This window comes from Ruditapes philippinarum, unplaced genomic scaffold (assembly GCF_026571515.1).
Source record: "Ruditapes philippinarum isolate M1 unplaced genomic scaffold, ASM2657151v2 ctg4266_1_1_1_1, whole genome shotgun sequence".
NCBI classification, from domain to species: Eukaryota; Metazoa; Mollusca; class Bivalvia; order Venerida; family Veneridae; genus Ruditapes; species Ruditapes philippinarum.
The window spans coordinates 125,270-133,867 of record NW_026860776.1 but is presented as its reverse complement, the minus strand read 5'-3'; the positions used below and the strand labels follow the sequence as shown (position 1 = coordinate 133,867).

The following is an 8,598-nucleotide window of genomic DNA, read 5'->3' as shown; positions in this document are numbered from 1 at the left end:
TTTGACCTTTGGGAATATTAAAGAAAATGGCGTTAGGGGGAAGTTTAAATTTAGACAATTTGTCAGATCAAACATTTGATCTGCTGTGTAGAATTTGTAAACGGAAAGGCAACAATTCCGAAGCAGAAAAGTACTGTTTAGAATGTCAAGATTATTTTTGTTTGAAATGTGTCAAAGTTCATGAGGATGTACCGTCGATTAATGGACCATAATATTCTCGACAAAAGCCAGTTTCCATCGGACTCGGCTAAGATAGTTGGTTCAAGGAAGACTTTATCAGATAAATCAATCGAGAGATGTGACAAACACAGTCATAATGGTATTGATATGTATTGTCAGATTCACGACCAAGTTGGGTGTGGCACCTGTATGACTTTAGCTCATAGGTAAGTTGGTCAATTTCAATATAATTATATTTATCTTCTAGATGGCAAAAAAGGTTTTTTTTGATCAACTACCCTTTGTGACCGACTTTCCGCCGTGATTTTTTATAAACTTTTAACTGTAAGTGAACACTCAATAAAAATCTCCGACAAAACGTCTAGATATATCTACCGTGTGTATATAAATGTAATGATTTATATACACAGTAGATATACCCTTTTTAAGACGATGTTGAATTGATAAATGTATGTGTGTTATTGATAAAATTTTATAAAAATCACGGCGGGTAGTCGGTCATAAAGGGTAGTCGATCAAAAAACTTTTTTGCCATCAAGTGCCTATGATTTAAACTTATTTTAAAGTATTAATGTACTATCAAATTCTTCATCTTTCTATTTCAGCTAAAAAGAAAATGTCCACATACAAAACACTGAGCACTACAAATTTGAAAATGTTTCAAAGTTAGTTCAACCTAAATAGGTAGTCAATTGACGTTGCCAAAGCTAGATCCTGAGATTACTGTGTTCAGCGTCAGAATCTCGCTTCTAGAGGGGAGATATTGGCCACACACAAAACAGCACAATATCTCATCTCGTAGGACAATAAGTCGCACTACTTAAATAGGATGCACATATGTCACTAGTTTCATTGAATATATAATATAGAAAATATTAGTAATTATTTCATTATGTTTCTCAAAGGAGTTGCATGATAGCAACTGGGGATGTTTCATATCACTATGACAGGTCTTGGTTCATATGTATGACTATTAATGATAAGTATTAAGCAACAACAACATTGGCAGTGTATTAGAACCATAACTCTTCTTTGAAATAGGATTATCGCCCTTTTTAGGGGGAGGGGATCGGCATTTAGGTGTCATTGAAGAGTCATGCAGTGTATGGGAACAATAACATATATGATATTTATGATCTGAGGTACATATTTCTGAGAAGCTTCAATTAAAATAATTCAACAGTTGATGTCAATTCAATAATTTTGCTTGTAATATTATTTTCTTCTAGGAACTGCCAAGATACATTTTACATACCAGAATATATTTCGGACACCGGCCCTAAAACATCTATAAAAGAAGTTGAAGAGAAATTGGTAATGTACCTTACAAGACAGCATGAAAAGCATAAAAAGCGAGCAAGATCAGCTCTTGGAGAGGAAAAAACTGTTAGTTGACAATATCACGAAATTCAGAAAAGAAATCAACGACAAGCTGGATGACCTAGAAAAGGTTACAATCAGAGCTGACAAATGAGATGAAAAATGCAATGCGAATGTTGCAAAATATGAAGGAAACTATTGCAGGTTATCGAGAAAGGATTAAATCAAACAGTAACAACCAAACGACAAGGTTTGTCACCCTGAAAAAAGCTGAAGATATTGATCACACGGCCTCTAAATTAGAAATCAAACTTAAAAAAGGTAAATCGTTCGGAAATATCGAGTTTTGAAGCTGGTCAAAAGTTATCAACGCTATTAAAGGATATGAATAGTTATGACTTTACAGCCCAGCAGCCAGCACAAAAATATCAACACCCACAACAACCTTGTCAGCCCCCACCTCAACAATATCAGCCCCCACTAGAACCCAAGCGACCAAGAGATAAATCAGCAGGCAAAAGGGGTGAGTTTTCTATTTGTTTTGTAGTTTTTTCCTATTTGAATTGTGAACTTAAGTTCTCCTTCCTTGAGATGAGTTACATTTACAGTCTGATGAAAATCATCTTAAAACGCAAATAATAAAGCAATGCAGAATTATTTGAAAGGGAATGCACATTTTGTTATGATGCTGTAAAAAAGTCAGAATGCTCAATTTTGAGAAAAAGAGATGTTCTTATATTGTTATCTAAAATCAAGCCTACAGCCTTATCAAGAAGCATTGGTAAAGAAGTGTGAAACCATTTATACAACTAGAACTTTACATGTATTTAGTATGTAGGTTTAAGGTTTAAGTTAACCCGGTATTTACAGACAAAAGAATGAACAAATTTCAATAACTAGAAGCCCTGGGTCATAAAAAGGAATGACAATGCAAAAATATTTTATCCCATAATTTTATTTGCAAGTTAAAAACACTAAGGGTATAGCTATATGATGTGAAGGATATTGTTTTTTTTATGAATACATATTTATGATGTATTTATTAATCATAATTTAGGATGTATTTGCATTTGAGCAGATGGTTTGTAAAGCAATGTACGATTATGACGCAGTTGACACGGACGAGGTTGATATGCGAGAGGGAGATTTGATCGTATTCTGTAAGCAGTTTGAAGCTGGATGGTCTGAAGGCACGGTAGAGAGAACCGGAAAGCGTGGATTTTTACCTTCAAATTATGTGGAGAAAATCAACTAGGCGCTTTTTTAAATGAAAATTTAATCATTTTTTTAAAATGTGTATAGAACATGTATATAACTATGTGTGTTAAGATAAGTTGTTAACCTAAAGCCTAAGGCGAGTCAGAACCAGAATTGCATTAAAGTTGTGATGGAAAACGTGATAATTATGTTGTTACTACTTAACAGAGCCTTTATGTTAAATAAATTTTTTTAAAGTTTTTTAAAAAATCAAAACTTAAGATAGATGCTTTTGAACAGTTTTTTTTTTTTTGCTTTTTCTAGAGCAAGACAAAATAGTGTGATGTCTTCTTGAAATCTTCCACATTGGTAAGACAGTTATAAAAATGTTTAAGTACAAATCTGCATGGAGAACAAAGTCAGTGCCTGCTCAGGCAAAGATAAGTTTTGGGAGTTTTCGTAAGATGATTTTTGGTATGGGTACATGTAGTTTCGCAGGAAAAGAAGCCCAGACCAGTCTGCCTAATGTGTACATAGCTGTTGCAATTTCTTTCACATCCATAATTAATGTTTTTTGGAGAGAAAAAAAGGGTTCTTGTAAAAATTAAAATAAATCATCCACGGTTTTTAATATTGATATTCAAGAGTTTCATTCTTTTCTCTGTAGTCCATATCGGTTTCAAACTTGCTTCTTGAATTCTTTGTTGTTGATTTTTTTCCCACATCTTTTTTAAAGAGGAATAGAGGAATATTTTATTAGCCTACATACGTACCACTACCTTAGAGCGTAAATGTAGTTTTGAACAAATATTTTTCAGAACATCAAAATTAACCTGCTGGGAACAAAAATTGTAAATCCTTGACCAGGTTGTATACAGTTCATTTTAGATAAGTAAATTTTGTTATTAGTTTAGATTTTTTTTATAAAAAGATATATCTTAGTTTTAAAAGTTGCCATATTTTGAATAGATAGGAGAGAGGGAAAAGGGCTTGCGATTTGAGTATCATTTTCGTTTTGTTCCTCAGACTATGAATTTATTTTTGTCATATTTTGTTGTTGTTTTTATTACTTTTTTCTGTTCTTAATTCAATGATCAGATTGACTACATGTGTTTGACAGTGTTTTTTTTTTTTTTTGCATGTTTTTTTATCATTCATTTTTGCAAGGATTGTTTTTTATTATGATTTTCTTTCATGGACATTTCCACAGACAGTATTTTTGTTGTCATTGTTCTCTTGTGAGACATTTTAAGAAAATTGCTAAAGTTTTAGTGATGCATTAGCTAGCATCATAGTGAATGTGTGAATTTAAAAGAACAAAAGCATCCCGAAACATTAGAAATGAAATAAGAAAAAAAAAACTTGTGCAGTTTTCCAAGATATTCAAATGTAAAGCAGCTTCATTCTTTCCCAAAAAAGCAATTTTAGTGATAAGTCTTACAAAAAAAAAAAAAAAAGGCTAAGCCTCTTCCAAATTAAGAGAGTAAAAACTCCTTTTTGAAACAGAAAAAAAACAACAAATATTAAATTTTGATCATTAATGTGTGAATTCAGGCTGTGTTAAATACCAATAACTATATTTAAGTCTTTGGGGTTTGTTTTAAGAAAAAGGTTTTGTTGTTATTATTTTAAGCAAAAAATTACTAGGTTAAACTGTTTTATCAATTTTGTATATTTAAAAGGCATCTAGTATTTTATGTCAACCCTCATCTGATAATGCAATACTACTTATCTATATATGCTTATCTAAGTTATTTCATATGAATCTTCCATAAACAATTTCGAATGTGTATCGAATACTGCTATTTATATATATATATGAAGCCTTGGATTGTATGCTCAATGCAACACCTAGTGAATTAACTAATTCTGGTGCAATTTCGGTATGCAGTCATAGTGGCGTGTCTTGGAAACACGATTTTCGATTGTCTCTTTTTATTAAGGGTGTATCATAAAAAAAATGTTAACACAGATGTTTTTAAAACTGAAACTTTGTTAAGGCTTGTTTTAAAGCTAGATAGTAGAATTTAGATGTTTTTATATTAGAAGTGTGTGGTGGAGAATGGAGTAAAATGTAGCCCTTTTGTACCCATAAAATAATAAGTTGTTGTTCCAAAAATTGTTAATTAGTTGTATATTAATTTCAACATTTCTAAAATAAGTTTTTGAATTCTAAACATTTTCAAGTGTAATGTTTGGCAAATGGGGTTCATAAATCGGTGGAATTTATATTGTTTTTGGCTTAATCTTTAGCCTGTAGGAAACAAAATTGATTACCCTTTACCACCAGAAAAGAGCCAGGCCAGTCTGCACAACCATTGCATCAGCCCAGGCTCTACACTGTATTAGTAGCTAAATTTTTGTATTTTGATACAGAATTCCATTAAATTTTGAATGGACCGCTCCAAATTGAAAGCTGGGCAAATTGTTTATACAAATAACAGGTTGAACTGAAAAAAGTGCTTAAGTAAAGGGATAAAAAGGTCATAACAATTTCTCCATGGAGTAGAAAACAAACCCTGATATTATTTTGTGGGTATCACAAGGGTTTTCAACGTTTGTATGAGTGAAGAAGGTTTTTCATTGCTTGGAGTTTTAAAAGTGTCCTGATTCATCATGTGTTTGTCTTTCATGTTAAGTTTTGTTTTTGTCAAGTTTAGATTGTGTATATGTATGGTATATAGGTGGGCTTTTTTAACTGGATGGTATATATATGTGTGTATTATCTAGCTAGGTGGCATATATGTGTATTATCTAATTAGGTGGTATATATGACTATTTCCTAGCTAGGTGCACTATCTGATTATGTGGAATGTGTGTATTATCTAGCTGGGTGGTATATAACTGTATTATCTAGCTGGGTGGTATATAACTGTATTATCTAGCTGGGTGGTATATAACTGTATTATCTAGCTGGGTGGTATATAACTGTATTATCTAGCTGGGTGGCATATAACTGTATTATCTAGCTGGGTGGTATATAACTTGTATTATCCTAGCTGGGTGGTATATAACTGTATTATCTTGCTAGGTGGTATATAACTCGTATTATCCTAGCTGGGTGTTATATAACTGTATTATCTTGCTAGGTGGTATATAACTCGTATTATCCTAGCTGGGTGGTATATAACTGTATTATCTAGCTGGGTGGCATATAACTGTATTATCTAGCTGGGTGGTATATAACTCGTATTATCCTAGCTGGGTGGTATATAACTGTATTATCTAGCTGGGTGGTAGATAACTCGTATTATCCTAGCTGGGTGTTATATAACTCGTATTATCCTAGCTGGGTGGTATATAACTGTATTATCTAGCTGGGTGGTATATAACTGTATAATCTAGCTGGGTGGTATATAACTGTATTATCTAGCTGGGTGGTATATAATGTATTATCTAGCTGGGTGGTATATAACTCATATTATCTAGCTGGGTGGTATATAACTCGTATTATCTAGCTGGGTGGTATATAACTCGTATTATCCTAGCTGGGTGGTATATAACTCGTATTATCCTAGCTGGATGTTACACATGTAGACTATCTGGCTTGGTGGTAATCTGTATTATCCAGCTGGATGGTATATAACTTCTTTTTCCCTAGCTTGGTGATATACATGAGCACTATCTGGCTGGGTGGTATACAACCTGTTTTTATCTAGCTTGATGGTATATATTGTTCCTCTATCTTCCTTTAACCGTTATATGTGTCTGAATTAAAACAGTTTATATAAATTAAATATGTGAGATAAGAAGTCATTTTAGCATTGGTCTTTAGATGGAATCTCCTAAATTGTTTCTTTCATTGAAAGTCTGTGCCCTTTTAAAAGGAGTCGGAAATTTAAGGCTATATAAATCAAACATTATAGATTTGTGAAAGTGTTTAAAGTAACACAAAAAGTCATGACTTCAACATGGCATCTTGAATAAAAAGAAAGTCGTTTCCAGTGTCAATAACCTTTTTAGTTAATCATTGATAAAGAATGCTTCTGTGTTAAAGATAGGCTGTTTATTCAATTGCTATGTTGTTACTCGTTGCTATGCTGTTAGTTAATGTGTTTTCTGCCTTTAAATGTGATCTATTCTGTTGGCTTTTAAAATCTTTTATTCCTTACTCTATATTCACTTATATACAAGGAGTTAGCAGTTTTAAGGGTATATTTTTCATTGTTTCTTGTTGACTGTTATAGTGAAATTAAAAAGTATAGTGGCATTCTGATAACAGCTAAAACATACTAAATGAGGAAAAATTGCAAAGATCGTTAAATAGTAACAACCTCAAATTTAGTCAGAATTTCACAGGAGTGAGAATTAAATATTTAAGTTATTTCAAATTTTACTAAAATTCGATGCAGAATAAAGGTTTATTGCTACAATTGAAAAATTTTGTGCAACAAATATATTGCCCTATTATAAATATTTTGTAATTATTAATTTATGATGCTCGTTTTATTTGTACAAAATTGCTAACTCCTTCGCCTGTATCTACGCACAGACGTTTGTTCTTTTTGTTTTAGAAATAAGTGGTCTACGGGTATTTGATCGACCTAAAAAGTTTATTTATAGAGTTACTAAAATAGATGAAATAGAGAATTTATTCAGGATAGTTTGTATATTAAGTTTTTATCTAAAATTTAATCACAGGTTTATATGGCATTGTTAATTGTTTTTATTTTTGTATGTATAGGGTATCAATTTTGCAATATATATATAAATGAAATTAATTGAACAATACTATCATTTTTTGATCACGAAATGTGAAAAATATCAATCCAAACAGACCAGATTTTGTTAAGTTCCTATTCATGCTTTATCACCACTTTTTCATGAGGAACTTTTACAACAAAACTGCATTGTGATTTCTGTAATATTTTTAGAACAGGTCACAATGTTGTTCTGTTCAACACTCTCTCTGTCCCCAGTTTTTATCACTAGCCCAGTCTGCAATTTATTTAACTGCCATTGTATTTATGAGAAGTGCTTATGCCCTCCCCCTTTTCTCTTTGTACCTTCCAGCACAAATATATTCAGAACTTTCTTCTTATTGGCACAATTTCTAAATTATTTTTTTTTGTAAAGAGAATGCATGCCTCTTTAAGTAACCGTAAGCTTTGAATTGTTTGTTTATATTCATGTCATGTGTTTTTTCCATAGCACAAAAATTCTTTTGCAAGGAAACCTTTAAAATGAGTAAACTTAATGTAGTTTAATTGATGATGAAATATCGCAACAGAATTAGAGACTATGTATTTCGCAATTATGTAATGATATTTACTAGTAATTTATTATACTCGGTGTTTTCAGATTATATAATCTAACTTACTTTGATTTCTATAACTTGCTGGGTCATTTGTACAACAATGTAATCTTCACATTAGTTTATAATAAATTAAAAGGATGAAATGGAGTACTACTTGCTTGTTTTTTTGTTGTTTCATTTAACTATTGGGAACTGAAGATGGAGTCCATAAACCGTTGTAACACGTTAGTCCATATGACAATGGCACATTTGCCACCAGCACAAAGCTGTCAGTTTGAACATTTGTGCAGTCTAGCATAACATGTATTGTTAATCAACTTCAAATGTTCATCTTGATATGGAAAAAAACGGATCTTAGACGTGTATTTTAGATGTTTATCTGAATAAAGGGAAAGATAAGGCAACCACTTGGGCGTAGCGATTATTTAATCATTAATATCTATCTCTGGATATTGCCAACCCCTCTTACGAGTGTTAAAGGCAAAAATTTAGTGCACGTCGGATTGTTAGTAAAAGGTGAAAAGAAAAGCTAAAAAGAAAAGTCCAAACATTGACATGCTTGGAAGGTGAGACTGAAAATGTATTCTAGTCATGGTTAAAATGTTAATAGTGAAACAAGATGATAAGAGATAAAATAGTTTAAA

The 8,598-nt window shown here is 31.9% G+C and overlaps 1 long non-coding RNA gene across 1 annotated transcript; it reads left to right on the top strand.

Moving 5' to 3' along the window:
* The first annotated feature begins 2,523 nt into the window (after positions 1 to 2,523).
* Positions 2,524 to 8,101, top strand: LOC132713342 (uncharacterized). The gene is made up of 2 exons (XR_009623435.1): positions 2,524 to 5,642; positions 5,787 to 8,101. It is a non-coding gene; the product is annotated as an uncharacterized LOC132713342 (long non-coding RNA).
* Positions 8,102 to 8,598: the final 497 nt, after the last annotated feature.